At 46.9% G+C, this 9,897-nt stretch overlaps 1 protein-coding gene across 2 annotated transcripts in view; it reads left to right on the top strand.

Moving 5' to 3' along the window:
- The first annotated feature begins 1,305 nt into the window (after window positions 1-1,305).
- The window catches only part of SMAD9 (SMAD family member 9), a 103,363-nt gene continuing 94,771 nt past the window's right edge, over window positions 1,306-9,897 (top strand). The window contains exons 1-2 of one of the 2 annotated variants that reach the window (XM_030200387.1): window positions 1,306-1,539; window positions 7,888-7,972. The gene's annotated coding sequence lies outside the window, so the exon portion shown is untranslated. The remainder of the gene's footprint in view (window positions 1,540-7,887; window positions 7,973-9,897) is intronic. The other variant, XM_030200388.1, reaches the window with a different exon arrangement.

Below are 9,897 nucleotides of genomic sequence, written 5' to 3'. Positions count from 1 at the left end.
GGGGGGGAATGGGGGCCTGCCAGCATGCAAATGCATGCTGGACATGAGCCCTTGAGCGAATTGTTTCACGCGCTTGAGGGCTCTGATCAGGGGGCGTTTGCATCTGATCATCCCCCTGTCAATGCCTATGATCACCTCATTTGTTCTGGTAATTTTGCTACACTGTGCACCCTAGCATTCTTCTGGCTTTGAGCATTAGCTTGTTACATTGTTTTATTAAGATTATCAGAGATGATACCAGTCCCTTACCCCTGTTATGTACACTTTCTTGAACTTTTGAACCTCCAATGCAAAATTCTGCACTTTTTTTTTTACATTGAATATTAACTAGCCAATCAGAGGCGATGCTACTAGTACTGGTATCTTTTCAGGCAGCTGATGTTCAAATAAATTCTATCCTGAGCAGTGTTGCCAGGTGGGCGGTTTTACCGCCCAATTGGGCGGTTTTCCGCGCCCCGCCGCGGGAAATTTTTGCCCGCGGCGGGTTGCGGTTTTTTGGGCGGTTTTTTAGGCTTCCGGGCGGCTTTTTGGGCGGCTTTTTGATTTTTTTCGGCCGCGGGGGGCGGGGTTAGTGACGTTTTTGGGCGGGGTTAGTGACGTTTTGGGCGGGGCCGATGACGTGGGAGGCGGGGCCGATGACGTGGGAGGCGGGGCCGATGACGGGGAGGCGGGGCTGATGACAGGGAGGCGGGCCCGATGACGTGGGAGGCGGGGCCGATGACGGGGAGGCGGGCCCGATGACGTGGGAGGCGGGGCCGGTGACGGCGGGGGCGGGGCCGGTGACGCGGGGGTGGGGGTGTCAGGGGCGGGGTTTGTGTTTGGGCGGGTTTTGGGCTGGTTTCTGGCCCGGATTGGGCTGGAAAAAAAATTTCTACCTGGCAACCCTGATCCTGAGTTGGAAATGTGGGAATTAGAAGTAATCTAATTTAGGAATTAGCAATGGCAGTGAAGGATTAAGGGGGATGGGGTGGGTGTGGCTGTCAGATACAGCCTGCTAGGGGCTCATCTGTAATACAAAAGAGTGCATAATGTATTTGTCCCCGAGTCACCCACCTGGTAGTAAACGACTTTCCCTTCACAGTACGACTGGTTATAACTACAGTACAAAATGAAACCTACAGGAATCTAGGCAGGTTTTGGTAACGTCATCGATTAGAGAAAAGAGGTGTTAGCTCTTGAACGCTAATAGTCCACTAAAAAAGTTATCACCTTCTAGTTGTGAGCTGTTAACCTTTATTTCAGTGCCACCCTTTTGTTGTGTATGTAGCGTGCATGCTGTTACTACGTGCATCTATCTGCCTAGCTATCTCTCTGTGTGCAGCGTGTGGGGGTGTGTGAGTAAAGACAGGTCCTGGGCCGCTTCCAGCCAGGCGCACTAATATAGCCAGAAGGCTGCTGGGCGGCTCCAGCCTGACTGACGCCGCCGGGGGCCACCACTACTCCTGCTGCAGCAGCGGCGGTGGCGGCGGCTGACTTCTCACTCCCCGCTGCGGCTAGGCAGTACCGACACTACGAGGGACTGGGTCTCCCGACAGCGAGGTAAGGGGCAGTGCTGGGAGGACGCGATAGGCAACTACAGCATGGGGGAGGATGGGCTGGGGCGGCAGAGAGAAGAAGAGCAGCAGCAGCGCTCGTGTACAGAGTTCTAGGCGCCCATGTATGGATTGATCCATTTTGTACCCGTGGTTGCACGTACATTTATAAGCCGCGAATTTTCAGAGAAACTAAAGTGTCCTGAGGAGGCATCCCGCCTTGGCAGATTTAATCTCTGGTCCGGATGGCAATGGATCGAGAAGTCTCCTGAACTGTAGCCAGGCGCAATTGATTCATTTGCTCTGAATTTGTAGCTACTGAAAGATGTAGAGAAAGTTGCGAGCGATGCACTGTCTGGCTGGCGAGGCTGTGAGAGCTGCTGGTCGTCCTGTTTTTTTGGAGCTCTGTGTCTTTCCTTTTTGGCGTTCATATTAGTGTGTGTGCTAGAAGATATTTGCAGGGGGGGAGGAGGGAGGGGACAGATACAGGAGACAAACTGACGCCAGTATTGTGATCGGAAAGGAGGAGGAGGAGGAGCGCCAAGGAAACTATTTCTCTGGATGGCTGGGCTCGCAAAATGCTTCTAATCATCACTCATGTAGACAGAGGACGGGGAGGTCTAGTAACGTACACTTTATTCTGATCTTTTGCCGCACCATCGCTTGTACCTGTTTTCTTTTTCGCTTTCCTTGAGTAGGATGCACGTATTTTTGAAAGAAAGCCATGTGGCATTACACCTGCAAGTGGAATAGCGAATTACGTCGTTAATGTGCGTAATCAGTGTTGCATATGGGAAAGATATAGGGAAGGAGAAATGTAATCTAAGATGCCCTTTGTGAGTGCTCAAATCGAGCATTACGCAGAAGAGAAAGATAAAACCCTTCACCAGACAACCTGTATATTATTAAAAGAAATCAAAGAGAGGAAAATTTAAGGAAATGAACTTAGTTGTATACATTATTTTGCAAGCTCGGAACTCCCAATCATAACTGCAACTGTTCAGTCTGTCCGTCCAGGCTACTCCCTATCTAGGGTGGTGGCTAGAGCTGGCATGGCTTTTTTTTTCCTCATGTGCAGACCCTAGCATTGTTTCACCTTTTATCTTTTTTTTCAGTACACATATCAAGGTTTTGAATCATTTAGGGGGGGGGGGGGGAAGAAGTTCCCCATCCTTTGAATGCAATTTTTTTTGTATGGAGCAGTTCTGATCGATAATGTGCAGAACTCAAGTGCATTAGGAGAATCATCACTAGTGGGAAGAAAACAGGAGAATCCTGAGTGCAGGCGGGGCTTTGCTTGGTCATCATCTGAAGTGTTTTATTTCTACTAAATATAGGGTGGAGATGGGTAAGGGGCAGCATGGAGTGTTAAATAATTGTCTCCTAAAATAGCAGTTTCTGTACCTTAAATTTGTAATCCCATTTGGATAGGACAATATGAGTAGCCCAATGGTTAGAGCAGTGGTCTGAGAGGGGGGTGTGTGTGGAGGTGGTTTCAAATCACACCGTGGTGCCTTATGACCTTGAGCAAATCTCTTAATCCCTCCATTCCTCACCTACAAATTTAGGGGCCCTTTACAAAGCTGTGTTAGGCACTAATTGCCTAACGCAGGATCAGGGCTGTTGAGGGGGGGGGGGGGAATTCTTCGGGCCTGGCATTGGGGGTGTGTATATCCTGCTTCTGTCGGGACCCGGATGATTGCGTTAACGCGACAATAACCTGGAGCTGGGCAGGGAGCTGGGCACCCCTTGGAGGATGGGGAGGAGCAGACACACTGTCATAGGAAGGTGGGGGTGGAGGGGGGTGGCTGACTGAGTGCATGAGAGATGGCAGTGGCAGTTGCATCCTGAGTGGGAGGGGGCGGTCCTGCCCTAGGCATGGCTCTGTCACTTGGTGACCCTGTGTAGGATGAGCTAAAGCGTACTGTGTTAGTTTTTGCCGTCTGCATGTGCAGTATTTATTTTTCTTTAATTTGGGGGGAAGGGGGTGTGGCATGGGCAGAGAGTGGGTGTGGAAATTGTAACCAGTTATCATGTGTACATTAGTTCACATTGGTTACCAAAGGGTTACCCCAAGAGCCTTTACTGCTCCCACATTAATTCTTTTCAATGGCCATTCACTAATAGTAACATTAGTGCATGGCCATTAATGAAATAAATAGAAAATAGGACATTATATGGCCATGGTGAAAATGGCGTTAGTGCACGGGAAGGACTTGTGTAAAGGCAGCTTAGTAGAAAGGACCCCTTAGATTGTGAGCCCACAAGGGAGAGAGAAAAATACCTACTATTCCTGAATGAACTTGCCTTGGAAAAAAGCACGAGTTAAATGCATTAATAATAATATAAAATTTCCCAGTCCAAATACACTGAATTCCCAGCCTTCCAAGACTTAAACATTTCACCAAATCAACCATTGAAAGGAACAAACTACACTACACACAGTTTGAGGATTTATGTTTTTTTCTATTGTTTGTTGTTTGGGGCATACATGAAGCAAAGTATTAGTCTCCCTTCTGTTTTTAGTTCCTTAATCTATAACTTCATCAGTGTGGCAGAGAAACAACCCATCGAAATCCTCCCCCCCAAACTAAAATGTATTTCAGCTCTGCATAATTTGTGTTAGGTGCTGAGCACTGCTTATTCCATCCGAAAAGCTAGAAATGATTTTGGTGGAGAAAACTTTAAAAAATATGTGATATATTGAACAAGGTGCAAAGTGACAGAGAAGAGCATAATTGAATGGCGCCAATCGATAGCTGGCCATCTTCGGGGCCTGCGCCATAAGCGGGCAGAGCCCATACGCTTGGCGCCAGCCAAATCGCTCGCCGGGTTTAGAGAAGGATCATCGGGTTTATATGAGATAGCTGGCTTCGTTTTTCAGCCATAATGGAAACTGGGCCCGGCCATCTCAAACCTGGCGAAATGCAAGGCATTTGGCCGTGGGAGGAGCCAGCATTTGTAGTGCACTGGCCCCCCTCACATGCCAGGACACCAACCAGGCACCCTAGGGGGCACTTAAAAAGTTTTTTAAAACCCCCCAAAAATAGCTTCCAGGTGCATAGCACCCTTACCTTGTGTGCTGAGCCCCCCAAATCCCTCCCAAAACCCACTCACCACAACACTACACCATTACCATAGCTCTAAGGGGTGAAGGGGGCACCTACATGTGGGTACAGTGGGTTTTGGGGTTTTTTGGAGGGCTCTACATTAACCACCACAAGTGGAACAGTTAGGGGGGGATGGGCCTGGGTCCACCTGCCTGAAGTGCACTGCACCCACTAAAAACTGCTCCAGGGACCTGCATACTGCTGTCAAGGAGCTGGGTATGACATTTCAGGCTGGCATACAGGCTGGCAAAAAAAGTTTTATTTTTTTTTTTTTGGGGTGGGATGGGGTTGGTGACCACTGGGGGAGTAAGGGGAGGTGATCCCCGCTTCCCTCCGGTGGTCATCTGGTCAGTTGGGGCACTTTTTTTAAACTTGGTCCTAAAAATAAATGGACCAAGTCCGGCTGGTGAAATGCTCGTTTGAGCCGGCCTCTTTTTTTTTCCATTATAAGGCGAAGCCGGCCATCTCGTACCCGTGCCCCCATCCCGCCTTTGCTACCCTACCAACATGCCCCTTTGAAGGTTGGCCGGTGCTGCGACGAAACAGCAGTTGAAGCCGGCCAAAATCGGCTTTCGATAATACCGATTTGGCTGGGATCAGGAGATCGCCGACGATCTCCCCATTTATGTCGGAAGATCGCCGGCGATCCCTTTTGAAAATAAGCCTGAGAGGCAACTGAAAGCTAACATGGGGGGGGGGGGGGGGCGCAGTATCCCTCTCTTTGAGCAAAACTATAAAAGGGTTATTTTGTCTTGCTGCAGATTGCTAAAAGTTGTAGAATCAGGTTTAAGTCTCATGCAAAAGTGGGGTTAAAAAAAGAATTTAAAAAACTTAGTTTCCTTGAACTTGTCTTAGTTCTTTCATTTTGAACATTCTCTTTCATTTTGCCCTTTTGGGTAAACATGCCAAGGTGTTTTGTGTTTTTTTTGTTTTTTGGGCTTGTGCAATTATATCCTTTCCAGAAATTGCAGGAAATTAATTACATGGGCAAAAGATGTGCGTTTTCAGATTGCACTTTTTCATTGATATTACTTTCTCATTATATAGAAATGTTGAGTTTTGATACACTTTGTGGGTTTGGATCTATTGAGTGACTGATTTTGCATCTATTTCAAAATTGTGCTATCCAACAGATGTGCAAAATCTTTGCACCTTTTGGTTTCTCATACAGACTTCAATTTTAGCACTAAGTATATTTACATTTTGCTTCTCTGAGTTCTAACATAGTGAATGTATTCAACAGCAGGTCCTCAGATTTTGCAAAAACACTGCAACAAGACTTACAGATTGATTTGACCTTGAAAGGGGAAAAAATAAGCAGTTGAAAGCAGGTAGGACATATGATAGTATCTATAGAATAATTTGGCAATGAGCTTGATTATCCTAAGGGGAATGCACAGTGGGGCTCCTGAGACTGAGCACTTATAGGCAGATGATCAAAAGCCCTGCGCTGTTCCAAACAGCGCCCTAAAAATAGCGTCGGGACAGCGCAGGGCTTTTCTGCATCGATGATCAAAGATAATGCATGCAAATCTAAGCAGCGCTATTATCTTTGATTATCATGTTGAAGTGCGGGAGAATTGCGCCTGAGCATATGCTCAGCACAATCCTCCCGCACTTGTTTGACAGGTCTGGGCTGTCAAAAGCCCAAACCTGTCAAACAGCCTGCCCCGAGGCCCGAACAACGAGGCCCCCCCTCCCCCAAACCCCCAGAAAACGTCGTGGCCGCTGCCGGCCAAACCCTCTCCCACCCTCCCACCCACTGACAGGGGGGGGGGAGCTGGAGGATCGGTGGGTCTCCAGCCCCCGAAACCCCCAGAAATCGTTGATTGGCCGCCTCCGGCCAAAGGATCTCCCACCGGACCTCCAGCCCCCCCCCCCCCCTTCGATGGATCACAGTAGGAGATCCTTTGGCCGGAGGCGGCCAATCAACGATTTCGCGTTTGCCTTGGGGGGGGGGGGAAGGGGGGCCTGCCAGCATGCAACTGCATGCTGGACAGGGCTCACCATTCCTCCCCAATGATCCGCAAAATCTAACGCCAGCTCGGAGCTGGCGTTGATTTTGCTGCAGCCAGCGACCCAATCTTTGGCGCACTGGTCGCTGATCATTGGGGTGAATGCGTTAAGTGCCAATTAGCATGCATTTGCAAGCTAATTGCGCTAGAAGCCCTGTTTAGCATGCATTTGCATGCTACTTGCGCTGAGAGCCCTCGAGTGCGCTGTTTCAGGCGCTCGAGGGCTCTGATCATGGATCGGCTGCAAACTCTGGCGCTAGTATGGCGTTAACAGCCTCTAGCGCCAGAGTTTGCTTTTGATCATGAGGGCCTTAATGCAGTGGGCAGCAGCTACACTCTCATCCCCCCCCCCCCCAAGCCAAATGAAGAAATACTGATTTGCACAGGGAACACTAGCACTGATAGGATTCAGCACACCGTGTAAATCACCGCAGTGGTTGGACTTCGGGATGTAATCCGAGCCAAATGTATGCAAACCCAAAGAACTGGTATAAATAGGACAGCGTAAGAATCCAGTAAATTGCAAGAAACTTGCCAGGAATGACATTCTGCCACCCTCTCCTATGAATAGTAGATGAATTACATTGTCAGTTTCCAGTAACGAAAGCCGTTAGCAGTGATTGTGGTTCAGTTCTTCATTGAAAGTAATTGGCCTCAGTGTTAGTTCTGAGTTGTTCGGTGGATGCTGGCTGGTAGTTAGAAATCGTTTTGGGGCAGATCTTATTTGCAGTAACAAGGGGAATTTATAGCCCTTCCATGAAGGGCAGTTCTATAACTCGGCACCCTCATCTATTTGCCCTTTGCGCATGTAAAGTGTATATGTACCCATGAAAGTGCTAGCAGTGCACCTAAGCACTAGTTTGTGAGGGCATGCGTAAGCAGTATTGTGCATAAGTGCAAGAGTGGCATACACATGGGTAGAGCATGGGCAGGCAGTGGTTGGGGCTCCTATTTGCATGTGTAACTTACAGAGTAAGTGACATATGTGTGTTTTAAGCCTGTAAAACTGCCTTTATTAATTCTTGAAGTGCATTTCTCTAGTTTGGCCAGCAGGTGGTGCATGTTATGTTTTAAGCTGTTAAAAAGAACTGACTTTTCTTTCTTTTAGGTAGCCTACAGATAAAGGAAATGCCTATAGTGATGTTACCAGCTCTCTTTTAAAACTTATTGACTGGGCTTTGATTGGCCCTGGAGTTTTTATTTTTTAATTTGTACTGGTTTTTTCTCCAGTTTCAGCCCGTAAGAAGAGATAGAGAAAGCTCTTTGCTGAAGCCCTGTAAAACTGGTGAGCAGCTCTATGTCCTGATCTCTCCAGGTACTTTTTAGAAAGTAAACAAATGTTTAGTTTTCTGATTGATCTACTTTTTTCAGTTACTTCTTACTGTTTGCTAATTGCACTTTTTCGGTCCACACTTCAATATTTTTATGAGAACAAACACAATTGTTTGCCCTGCTTGTCTGGACTGATAAAGAATCCTGGTGGTTTGTGTGTTGGGTCTTTGAGTGCTTTTTGGAAACTGTGGGACCACTGGTAGTGTGGCCTCCGGTAACCTAGAAATCACGGGGGAAATTTGAGAGCGGGAGACTCGCCCAGAGGCGGTTGTGACCCAGTCAGTGGGAGGAGGGTGCTAGTGTAGAGCATGAGTGACAGGTGTAAGTGGACCTGAGCTGTGGTGGGGATAGACCGTCTAAGTGGCCAAGGGGTAACCCCAGGTGGATCTAGACCTTTCGTGACAATATGTTTCGCCCACACTGATGTAACTGCAGTTATGCCAGGTCTGGGGCTGGTGTAATTGTGAACATGTAAATGTAAGGTGCACTGATACCGGGTTGCATTAGTATTCTTTAATGGAATCCAGGCACCCAGATGTAGTAGGCTGTCACTGTGTATATTCTCAGGGAGCCTACTTGGAGGCACCCTGTTATTGAATTGTTCCCTAGTCTTTATTTCAGCTTTAAGAACTACATCAGTTCCCTAAAACCTGCTGTGTCCTCTGATTTGATGTTATTTTGGAGAATAAAAGTGCTAACACTAAATTAAAAATATTGGGGTAGATATTCAAAGTAGAGAGCAGCATGGGAACAGGGTTATCGGGAATCCCATAGTTCCCGCAGGACTCCTGTGGGGAACCCTTCCAGGTCCGCGGGGATCCTGCGGTGATGCATGTAGGTCCTGCTGGGTTCCTGTGGAAGTACAGTGCCAGGCCAGGCTACCTATCCTTTCCTTGTGTTTCTAAGCTAGCTTGGCGATTATAATAGCCCAAAAAAGTAATGGATATGGTTGATAGCATTGAAATCCCCATAAGCACTGAGAGAAGAAGTTATCAACATGGGCTATTCAACTCCATCTGCTACTTATTTGCACCAATTCATATATTAATTCAGGTGGAGGAAAGAATTCAGTAAAAACAGTGCTACAGTTATAACATAGCTACTGTGTACCACATCACGAGTCTGAAAACCTACCCCATTCTATTTTCTATATCTTAAATTATTTGTTTGTTCAGTTCAGTTTTTATATATAACTTTATATAACCTTTCCCTGTTTACTAAGCCACGCTATAGGTGTTCTAACGTTTTTAGTGTGCATTAAAAATTAGCACGTGCTAACGCTAGAGATGCCCATAGTAAACAGGGCCCTTAGCTTTGGTGAAAACACTGCACTCAGCAGGACATAAACTCAAACGTTGTATTCAGCACGGCATAAGCTCTACAGAGCCCTTCTGTTTTGCTGTATATCGCTTCGTCAGGAGCTGCCGTCTCTAGCCAGGCATCTAAAATGCTTCTCTTCTAGATGCTCTATCATATTTTTCTAAAAATGCAAAAATACAGTTGAAATTAGTATAAGAACTGTCCAGGACTTGCCTTGATGATTATCATGGGCTCACCCTTCCATTCTCTGTTTCAGTAACCAAAGCTTTGTAATATTAAAAATGGTGCTCCTATTTATCAGAGACGCCAATGATCTAACAGCCAGTCAGAGGACTCTGACGTTCTCAACTGCTATAACGCTAGTTCTTTGGATCAAAAAATTCACTTGGAGCATGTATTATCGAAGCATTGAACCTAGGAAAAAAATATATTTTTAATACTTGGCCTGCAAGCCAGTTTAGTTTGAGTATATTTGCCACCTTTTGTAATAAATCTTCTGAATATCCAGTAACAGAGGGGTCCGAAGTACCTTTTGATAATTTGAACTTAACACAGACGATGGAAGGTGAAACTATGGGAATGCAGATG

This window comes from Microcaecilia unicolor, chromosome 4 (assembly GCF_901765095.1).
Source record: "Microcaecilia unicolor chromosome 4, aMicUni1.1, whole genome shotgun sequence".
In the NCBI taxonomy this organism is placed as follows: Eukaryota; Metazoa; Chordata; class Amphibia; order Gymnophiona; family Siphonopidae; genus Microcaecilia; species Microcaecilia unicolor.
The sequence above is the reverse complement of the archived record's forward strand: the minus strand, read 5'-3'. Positions and strand labels throughout refer to the sequence as shown.